The following is a 9,209-nucleotide window of genomic DNA, read 5'->3' as shown; positions in this document are numbered from 1 at the left end:
TTTGCTTACAAAATATAAAACATTACTGTTTAATAAAAACATTAACCATTGCATTAAAATTCAATCAACTGAATTTGTTGTTTTAAAAAGTTTATGCAAAAAATATTCATAAATAATTCTAAATATGCAGTTAGCAAACTATATACTTAAATTACTTTACAAATTACTATTTATGCTTCTTTTCATTTAAATGTTGTTGCATAAAAAATAGAGCCCAGGAAATGAGTAATGAATTTGCTATTTGTGAGATAAAATTTATCTCATAGTATGAAAATATATTTATGTGTAATTAATTCATGTATAGTTTTAAACCCAATTATAGATAGATAGAAAATGTAAAGCAATTTCTCAAATCTATTATTGCAATAGTTCATTTTCAATTATACAAAAAATATTTCAATGCAGTTTTGAACTCAATAATAAATTCTTAGAAACCCACTTTTTTATATAAATAATTACAATATTATTCTAAATATTAGAAAACCATGTTGATTCTCATAATCCAGCACAGAAAACATTACTGTGAAATAATAATATGCATTTTCATTATACATTCTACAATCCATTAAACTATTTAAACAAAGTGCAACAAAAGTACTTAGAGAGATTAATATAGTAATGAAAAATCGCAAGTTTACATGCAAAAAGCATTTTCTATCATTATAATAAGATTAAACTTGAGCATTATAAACTTTTCTTACATATAAGAAGGAATTAGCAAAATCGATAGTTACTTATATTATAGAAAGATAGACTTATTAAGATTTATGAAGTGCTCTTCACATTAATGAACATGCTAATACCCGGCTATGAGATAATATTTAAGTAGGATATTTATAAGAGCTTATTAAAGATTTATGATTTTGCATAAATACGATCAAAATGTGAATCTCATAATAAAAGCAGCAGCATATTGTCAAGTTATTAAAAATTTTACATTCGTAGTTTGTTTCTCCCAATTAATTTATTCCTGATTGTTCTTTAATTGTTCAACGAAAAGCTTGTACTTCGTTTTTGTACTTAAAAGATCTCGTCTTTACCAAGAAGAAATAAGTTGCAGAGTATATATTATCATTACTTCGTTTTTCCCTCTAATAAAATTAACTAAAGTGCACTATCAATTACAGCATGTAAGTTTCCACCTAAAGTGTAATTAAGTCAGTATGTTAAAGCACTAAATGAATTCAGTTTTGCTCTTGTTAACAACCGCTAAATACTGCTCAGTATATGTTAAAATTGAGAGCAGCATTTATTACGATGTCAGCTGCAATTTTGCTGCGGCGACGTTCGCCTTAATAATGGACCACATGGACTTGTACTTCGAAATAATGAACTGATGAACTGGTTGTAAGTAGATTTTGCCTTAATCAACTTAATAGAAATTGAGATTCAGCTATTTGTGTAAAATGTTCAACTGGTAATTCAAAAATAAAATTTTCGCTTTCACTGAAAAAAATCAATACGAGATTTCCAACTGATGTCTTTCAAACATACTTATAATACATGTAATTGTATATTAATTTAATGTGTTTGAAACATTTAACGTCATCTGTAAGACGTCAACTGCAATCAGTAGCTACCTACGAAACACCAAAGACCGTACATAAGCTTCAGCAAAGATTCTTATTAGAATCGCTCAAGCTAGCAACGAAGTTATAAACTTTGATACATTTTTATCAACCGCTTATCATAGGCTTATAATATTTTTTGTATGTTTCATACTAGGAAATCTGTCGTTATACAAAGTTTCATCAAAGTCATCAAAGAACTGTTTAAACATTTAATTTTGAAGAAACGGTCCTGCCTATCTCTACGAAAAACTAAATCAACGCGATTACCTCTTTTGAACAGTCTTTGAATTTTTATTGATTTAAGAATTTGAACTTAAACGTGGACGAAAAATTTTACGAATCACATACACACAATAAATATACTTTTCTAAATTTGGTATCATTCAAATCAGAATGGCTTAAAACGTCGAAAGAACATAAAATTATCTAGTCGGATTTTCTGGCAAAAACGTAAAATTCTCCTTAATTAGGAAAGTTAAAAATACATAGATTTAAATAAAGCTCTTGTCGACTTTTTTCCATAAATAAAAAATCTTAACACTTTTTGCATTTTTGTATTAATTACTTTAAATGATTTGTTTATTAATTTCAAGTAATATGATTTGGGTTCAAATCTTAATCCCGATTATTGCTACAACAGATAAACTTTCAAATGGGCCCTACACTAAAATTTTCTAATTTCTTCAATACTTTACATGAACTAGGAATTTAACTTTTTAATAAACTCTCTTCAAGGTAATTAGAAAAAGAAAAAAAAAATTTACAAATTACTTAATGAAATCTTAAAGAAACATGCTTTTTACGTTATCGATGAAAGTGTAAGTTATGATTTCTCAAATGCCTTCATGCCAAGTTCCTTTGAAGAAGGTTTTCCTTTTATTTGTTACATTAATAAACAAAAAAACAAAAATTCAAACTTTTGGTAAGATTATATCTTGAATTTTTGTTCAACAAAAGAGATGTAAGTAAGAAACCCCATTCGATAAAGAACTTATGCAAGTTCTTTGAGAAATCAAATGATTTATCTTTATTCTGAAAAATTCTGTATCATCTATAGTTTGCTTTTATGTCCCGCATATCATAACTGTTATTTCGTTGAGTTTTTGTAAGTGAAAAGTACTTTTCTACAAGCAAATGCTCGTGAAGTAAATATGATTCATCTAAAGATGAATTGCATGGTGGTTTATATAATTGAAACAGCACAATTTCATATGCCAATATCCCTTCATTCATCTGTTACTTGATCAATTAAAATTAATCATCAAAACATCTGTGTTTTGATCAAAATGTGAATTGGTAAATACACAATAAAAATCATAACCACCTAATTATGTTTTTCAAGTGTAACAAAATAAATAAAGGCTTTTATTACACTTATGAGTACCAGGCGTATAATTGTATTTGCACACTCAAGAGCACAACATAATGTTTTAAAACTTACTCGATGCTAATGACCTTCTATTCATTATTCTTATTTTGCATTTCCAGATAAACAGGTACATCCTATATGATGTAAGTTTATGTATCGATATTATTAAAAGATGTTTTTCATCAAACAAAGATGTTTAATTGTAATTATATCACAATAAAGTATTTCACCTCTGAGAATAAATAATTAAAAAGTCACAAGTTGGCCTAACAATACAGCTGTTATTCATAAGATATATTTATTTTTCCATAGTTGCTATTTACTGAAGTATTATTTAGTTCATATAGAATTTAATAATTATTAAATAAATTTTTGTCTATTAAAACTTACTTCACATTAGCTCCATTTGTAATTTTGGCATTTTGGTGAACTCGTATCATGATTTGTATTAAGTTTAATACTGTAGGATTCGATAATTCAAAGAAGTCAGCACCATTAGCCAAATTTTATGCAGCTGCTTTATGATAAGATAGATCTCTGTCTTGAAAATTAAATAATATTTAATTAATTATAATATTCACAGAAGACATATTAAAAGTTTTTGTCACTTACTGTCAGGATAAGATCATCTCTTAATTTAACCACTTTATGGTTGAATCATTTTGAAATTGAGAGTGAATTCAAGATTTTTGCTTCACATGAATAATAAAATAATGTTTTCAAAAAATATATTTATTCTTCCTTAAAAATTGGACTCCTTGGCATTTCTGCAGCATGTGACTGCCTTTGAAGCTGTATTTTCCAAAAGAATTAACCATCAATATCCGCTTTAGGCGGTTCTATTTTTTTATATGTAATATGTTTTATCCTTTTTTTTTTCTTAAAAACTGGCACTGTAAATAATGCGAGATTAGAAATAATTAAAACACACACAACTCCAACACAAACTTAAATAATTTAATCTAGCGATGCATTCACATCGACGGCCAAACAATAAATGTCTGATATGTTTTAACAGCTGTCAAATTGTATTAGGCGCGCAGAAATGTCATATTCCTAGATAATATTGGAATTGAATGCATTCATATTATTCAAAACGGAGCCAACCAATCAAAAAGCAGGACGAATTTACTAAGAAATCAGGACCGCATTTTAAACAACTTTAAATATTTTGAACAAACATGAAAAATATTTAAACAAACGGAATTATTGTAATAATTGCACTTATTATATTATTACTGATATATGTATTATTTTTAAGATTATAACTAATAACAAAATAAATTTTGTTTTGTATTATTTAACAAAAAAATTGTATTACTACAAAATTGCCCGGCAAATCTATGAACCTTCTGGCCAAAACGCGGACAAAAAATGTAGCACTCTCCTGCTAATTATAAAAAAAACATTATAATCAGTACAGCAGTTTCTAAGAAAACGTCGACAAAAAGTCCAACAAAATCACAAACTTTGTAATTATTGTATATTTTTATTATTTGCAATGTTTACACAATAATATTAATGTTAAAATAATATTCCCAACGCCAAAACTAATTAAAATATACCTAAATAACAAATTCCATTTTTAATTAAAATAAATATTCAAAATATTTACCCCCAACATTTCAGCAGACGGCCCTGTGCTATATCAGCGCGCTGTCAAATTCAAAAATTGTGACTGTTCCCCTGGCAGAGTAATCGATTGAGACGATGAAAACTAATTTTGCCGAACATTTTTCGTACTGAAATCGATCCATACTACCAGGGTAACAGTCACAAATTTGAAAATGAAATAGCGCTAGTATTGCACAGGGCCGTCTTCTAAAACGTTAGATTTAATTATTTTGAATATTAAATATAGTAAAACAAAAAAATGAATGTTTATAAATCAGTAAAAATGACATGTCTTGTCATCCATGATTGTAATTATATGTTTAAAATTGATTAAAAATAATATTTGTATATGGCTATTAATATTGTTTGCCAAAAGCAACCTGAAAAGTTCATTAAAATGCATATATATTTTAAAATAAAAGAATTAAATTAAATTTTTATACATTTATTTATATAATTTCAAAATATTATAATATAATTAACAACTAATATAACTTTATAATATATAACTTTAAAATATATAATTTTTATAAACTATATTCAATATTAGTTACATATGGGGCCGTTCAAGTATTACGTAAGCACTATAGGGGGTGAGGGGTATTGATTTGCTTATTTTGGGTGACATTTTGGTGACAGCTTTGCTTACTTTTGCTGCCAAAGGGGATGGAGAGGTAAATAATTGTACTAAATCTGCTTACGTAACACTTGAACGATCCCTATGACAATTAAATTTTTTTATTATTACATCACAGTCGTTTGCACTAACAGTGCAATTGTTAAATATCTATTAAATACATAATATTATTATTACCATCATATACATTCTTTAAAGATGCACTTAACTTTTAAATTAGGAATTTAAATACATTTTTTCTTGTTTTCATAGAATTATTTCCGAAACAATAGCAAATTTTGAAAGTATGTAATATAAATCAATTATGGATCTTTTAGTTAAATACTGAGAGAGTAAGTCTAACAAGAAAAGTAACAATTTATGACTAAAATTATATATATATATATATATATATATATATATATATATATTTGTTTTTTAATTATCTTAAAATACTAAGCTTATTTGTTCGATCAGACATATTCAAAGTTTAAATTTATAAATAATTAAGTTACGATTAGCATGGTATCTACATTTTGCCAGAACATGATGGCACTTTCTTATCTTAACAATATCTATAATTAATTTAATTGAAAAAATATAGATTGTATATAATTTTGTTTCACTGTTGTCCCACTTCTTCTCTAAGGAACAAAGAATCCTTTCAACTTTGTACATCATTATAACATTCATGATCACATATTTAATATTCTTCATCCTTTTTCATAGTTCGTTGCCTCTGCAAGCTGTAGATAGACTATTTCAAATCAATTCTATCAATAGATGCTTGCCTAAATGAACTAGGCAGAGAAAAAGGTGTCATTGAGGCCTGTGGAAACTGTGAGAGATCCAGTTAGCGGAAAGTCTGTGTTGGAGGCTGTTCATTGTAAGATTCACAACTCAGAAGTTACTCAGAAGTCAGGAAATCTGGATAGACATGTTGCTCTGGATTATCAGAAGTTTCTATAATGGACAAAATTCAGATTTAATCATAAATAATAAAATGTAGTATCACTAGCACATAATTAAATAATTAGCAATATGTTCATATTAAATTTACACAATGTTAATGGCTATTAATCGAATATTTAGAATTAATGGTTGTTTCTAGTATTCTAATAGTTGAAAGCAATATATTATTTAAAGTACATCAACATCAATTATCAATTCATTGATAATTAAGAATTGTTTTTGTACACCTAGGAAATAATTGTAAGAATAAAGCTGATTCAATAAGGAATTTATCTAGAATCACGTATAGTAAACCATTCAATTTATTCATCTCCTGAATTGTTTTCTGTATCATTTACAGTTTGTTTTTGAATTCTGCGTAACTATACTAATTCATATTTGACATTTTGTTAGATACTCGTGAGTGAAAAGTGCTTTTGTACAAAATTGGTTTTGTAGAATAAACTATAAGAATTCCTTATTATTTTCAAAGTTATTCAACCAATAGTAATGTGATTAAAACTGAAGTTTAATATACTAGAGTGAGTTGGTTGATTCATTGGAAAATATAAATCGCAGTTGGATATTTCAGTTTTCACTTGAATAAATAAATCTTACATGCAACAAAACTTACACGATGCTGTGATCTTTATTCATCATCCTTGTTGTTTTGTTTAGAATTTAAATAGAAGGATATAGAAAACCATTACATAATTCATCAGTATATCATATTTGAGTTAAATTGTTTATGTTCCTTGTTTTTTTTTATAAGTGTAACCTGCAATAAGAATATACAATTTGTAACAAAATAATATCTACAGATAATATACATTTTCAATAGATAATCTAAATTTTATAATAAACCAAACAAAAGCTTAGTTTAAGAAAAACACATAAATATAGAAATTAACATAAAAAATATAATATAACTACATGATTTCATTTGAAATATAATTATAATCAATTTGTACTTGCTTTTGTACCACTTTGTATGGATATTTTTGATTTCTTTCTTTTCTTTCATATAATACATGATGATTTTTGATAAAACTGCATATTTGTTTATATGTACACATGGAATTAAGTATAAATAAAAAATAAAACTACATATTTGTTTATAAATGTACACATCTAATAATGTATAAATTAATTTAAATTTACTTTGTCAAAGAACTGTCAAACGTTTGACAGTGCTTTGGTGGCGCCATCTAACACAGAACCATATGAACCCGGTAGTCACTACGTAGTTCCTCACAAATTAGGAACGATTTGACATAGAGGCGCTGCATGCAATCTCCTAAGAAACATAGGAATCTTAGTGGATTCTTATTGGATTCTTTATACGCATTTATATTTATATGATGTCGCTACGTAGTTCCTCACGAATTGGGAACATTTTTGCATAGAGGCGCTGCATGCTATCGCCTTAAGGACGTAGGAATCTTAGTGGATTCCTTTTTACGAAATTATATATAATTATGGTCCCGGCTTAGGAGAAATATCAATATATACATTTATATATCGCTTTATACGCTATTAGATATATAATTATGGTCCCACCTTAGAAGAAATATCAATATATGCATTTATATATCGCTTTATACGCCACTAGATATATGATCATGGTCCCGGCTTAGGAGAAATATCAATATATACATTTATATATCGCTTTATACGCCACTATATATATCATTATGGTCCCGGTTTAGGAGAAATATCAATATATACATTTAGATATCGCTTTATACGCCACTAGATATATAATCATGGTCCTGGCTTAGGAGAAATATCAATATATACATTTATATATCGCTTTATACGCCAATAGATTTATAATTATGGTCCCCGCTTAGGAGAAATATCAATATATACATTTATATATCGCTTTATACGCTTTTAGATATATAATTATGGTCCCGGCTTAGGAGAAATATCAATATATACATTTATATTTCGCTTTATACGCGAATAGATATATAACTATGGTCCCACCTTAGAAGAAATATCAATATACACATTTATATATCGCTTTATACGCCACTAGATATATAATCATAGTCCCGGCTTAGGAGAAATATCAATATATACATTTATATATCGCTTTATACGCGAATAGATATATAATTATGGTCCCACCTTAGAAGAAATATCAATATATGCATTTATATATCGCTTTATACGCCACTAGATATATGATCATGGTCCCGGCTTAGGAGAAATATCAATATATACACTTATATATCGCTTTATACGCTCTAAGATATATAATTATGTTCCCGGTTTTGAAGGAATATCAATATATACACTTATAATTATAACGCTTTATACGCCACTAGATATATAATCATGGTCCCGGCTTAGGAGAAATATCAATATATACATTTATATATCGCTTTATACGCCACTAGATATATTATTATGGTCCCGGTTTTAAAGGAATATTAATATATACATTTATATATCGCTTTATACGCCACTAGATATATTATTATGGTCCCGGTTTTGAAGGAATATCAATATATACATTTATATATCGCTTTATACGTCACTAGATTTATAATTATGATCCCGGTTTTGAAGGAATATCAATATATACACTTATATATCGCTTTATACGCCACTAGATATATAATCATGGTCCTGGCTTAGGAGAAATATCAATATATACATTTATATCTCGCTTTATACGCCACTAGATATATTATTATAGTCCCGGTTTAGGAGAAATATCAATATATACACTTATATATCGCTTTATACGCCACTAGATATATAATCATGGTCCCGGTTTTGAAGGAATATCAATATATACACTTATATATCGCTTTATACGCCACTAGAAATATGATCATGGTCCCAGCTTAGGAGATATATCAATATATACATTTATATATCGCTTTATACGCCACTAGATATATAATCATGATTCCGGTTTAGGAGAAATATCAATATATACATTTATATATTGCTTTATACGCTATTAGATATATAATTATGGTCTCGGTTTTGAAGCAATATCCATATATACATTTATATATCGCTTTATACGCTATTGGATATATCATTATGGTCTCGGTTTTGAAGAAAT

This window comes from Ctenocephalides felis, unplaced genomic scaffold, assembly GCF_003426905.1.
Source record: "Ctenocephalides felis isolate EL2017-DRISC unplaced genomic scaffold, ASM342690v1 CF-g0.4_SCAFFOLD_01492, whole genome shotgun sequence".
NCBI classification, from domain to species: Eukaryota; Metazoa; Arthropoda; class Insecta; order Siphonaptera; family Pulicidae; genus Ctenocephalides; species Ctenocephalides felis.
The sequence above is the reverse complement of the archived record's forward strand: the minus strand, read 5'-3'. Positions refer to the sequence as shown.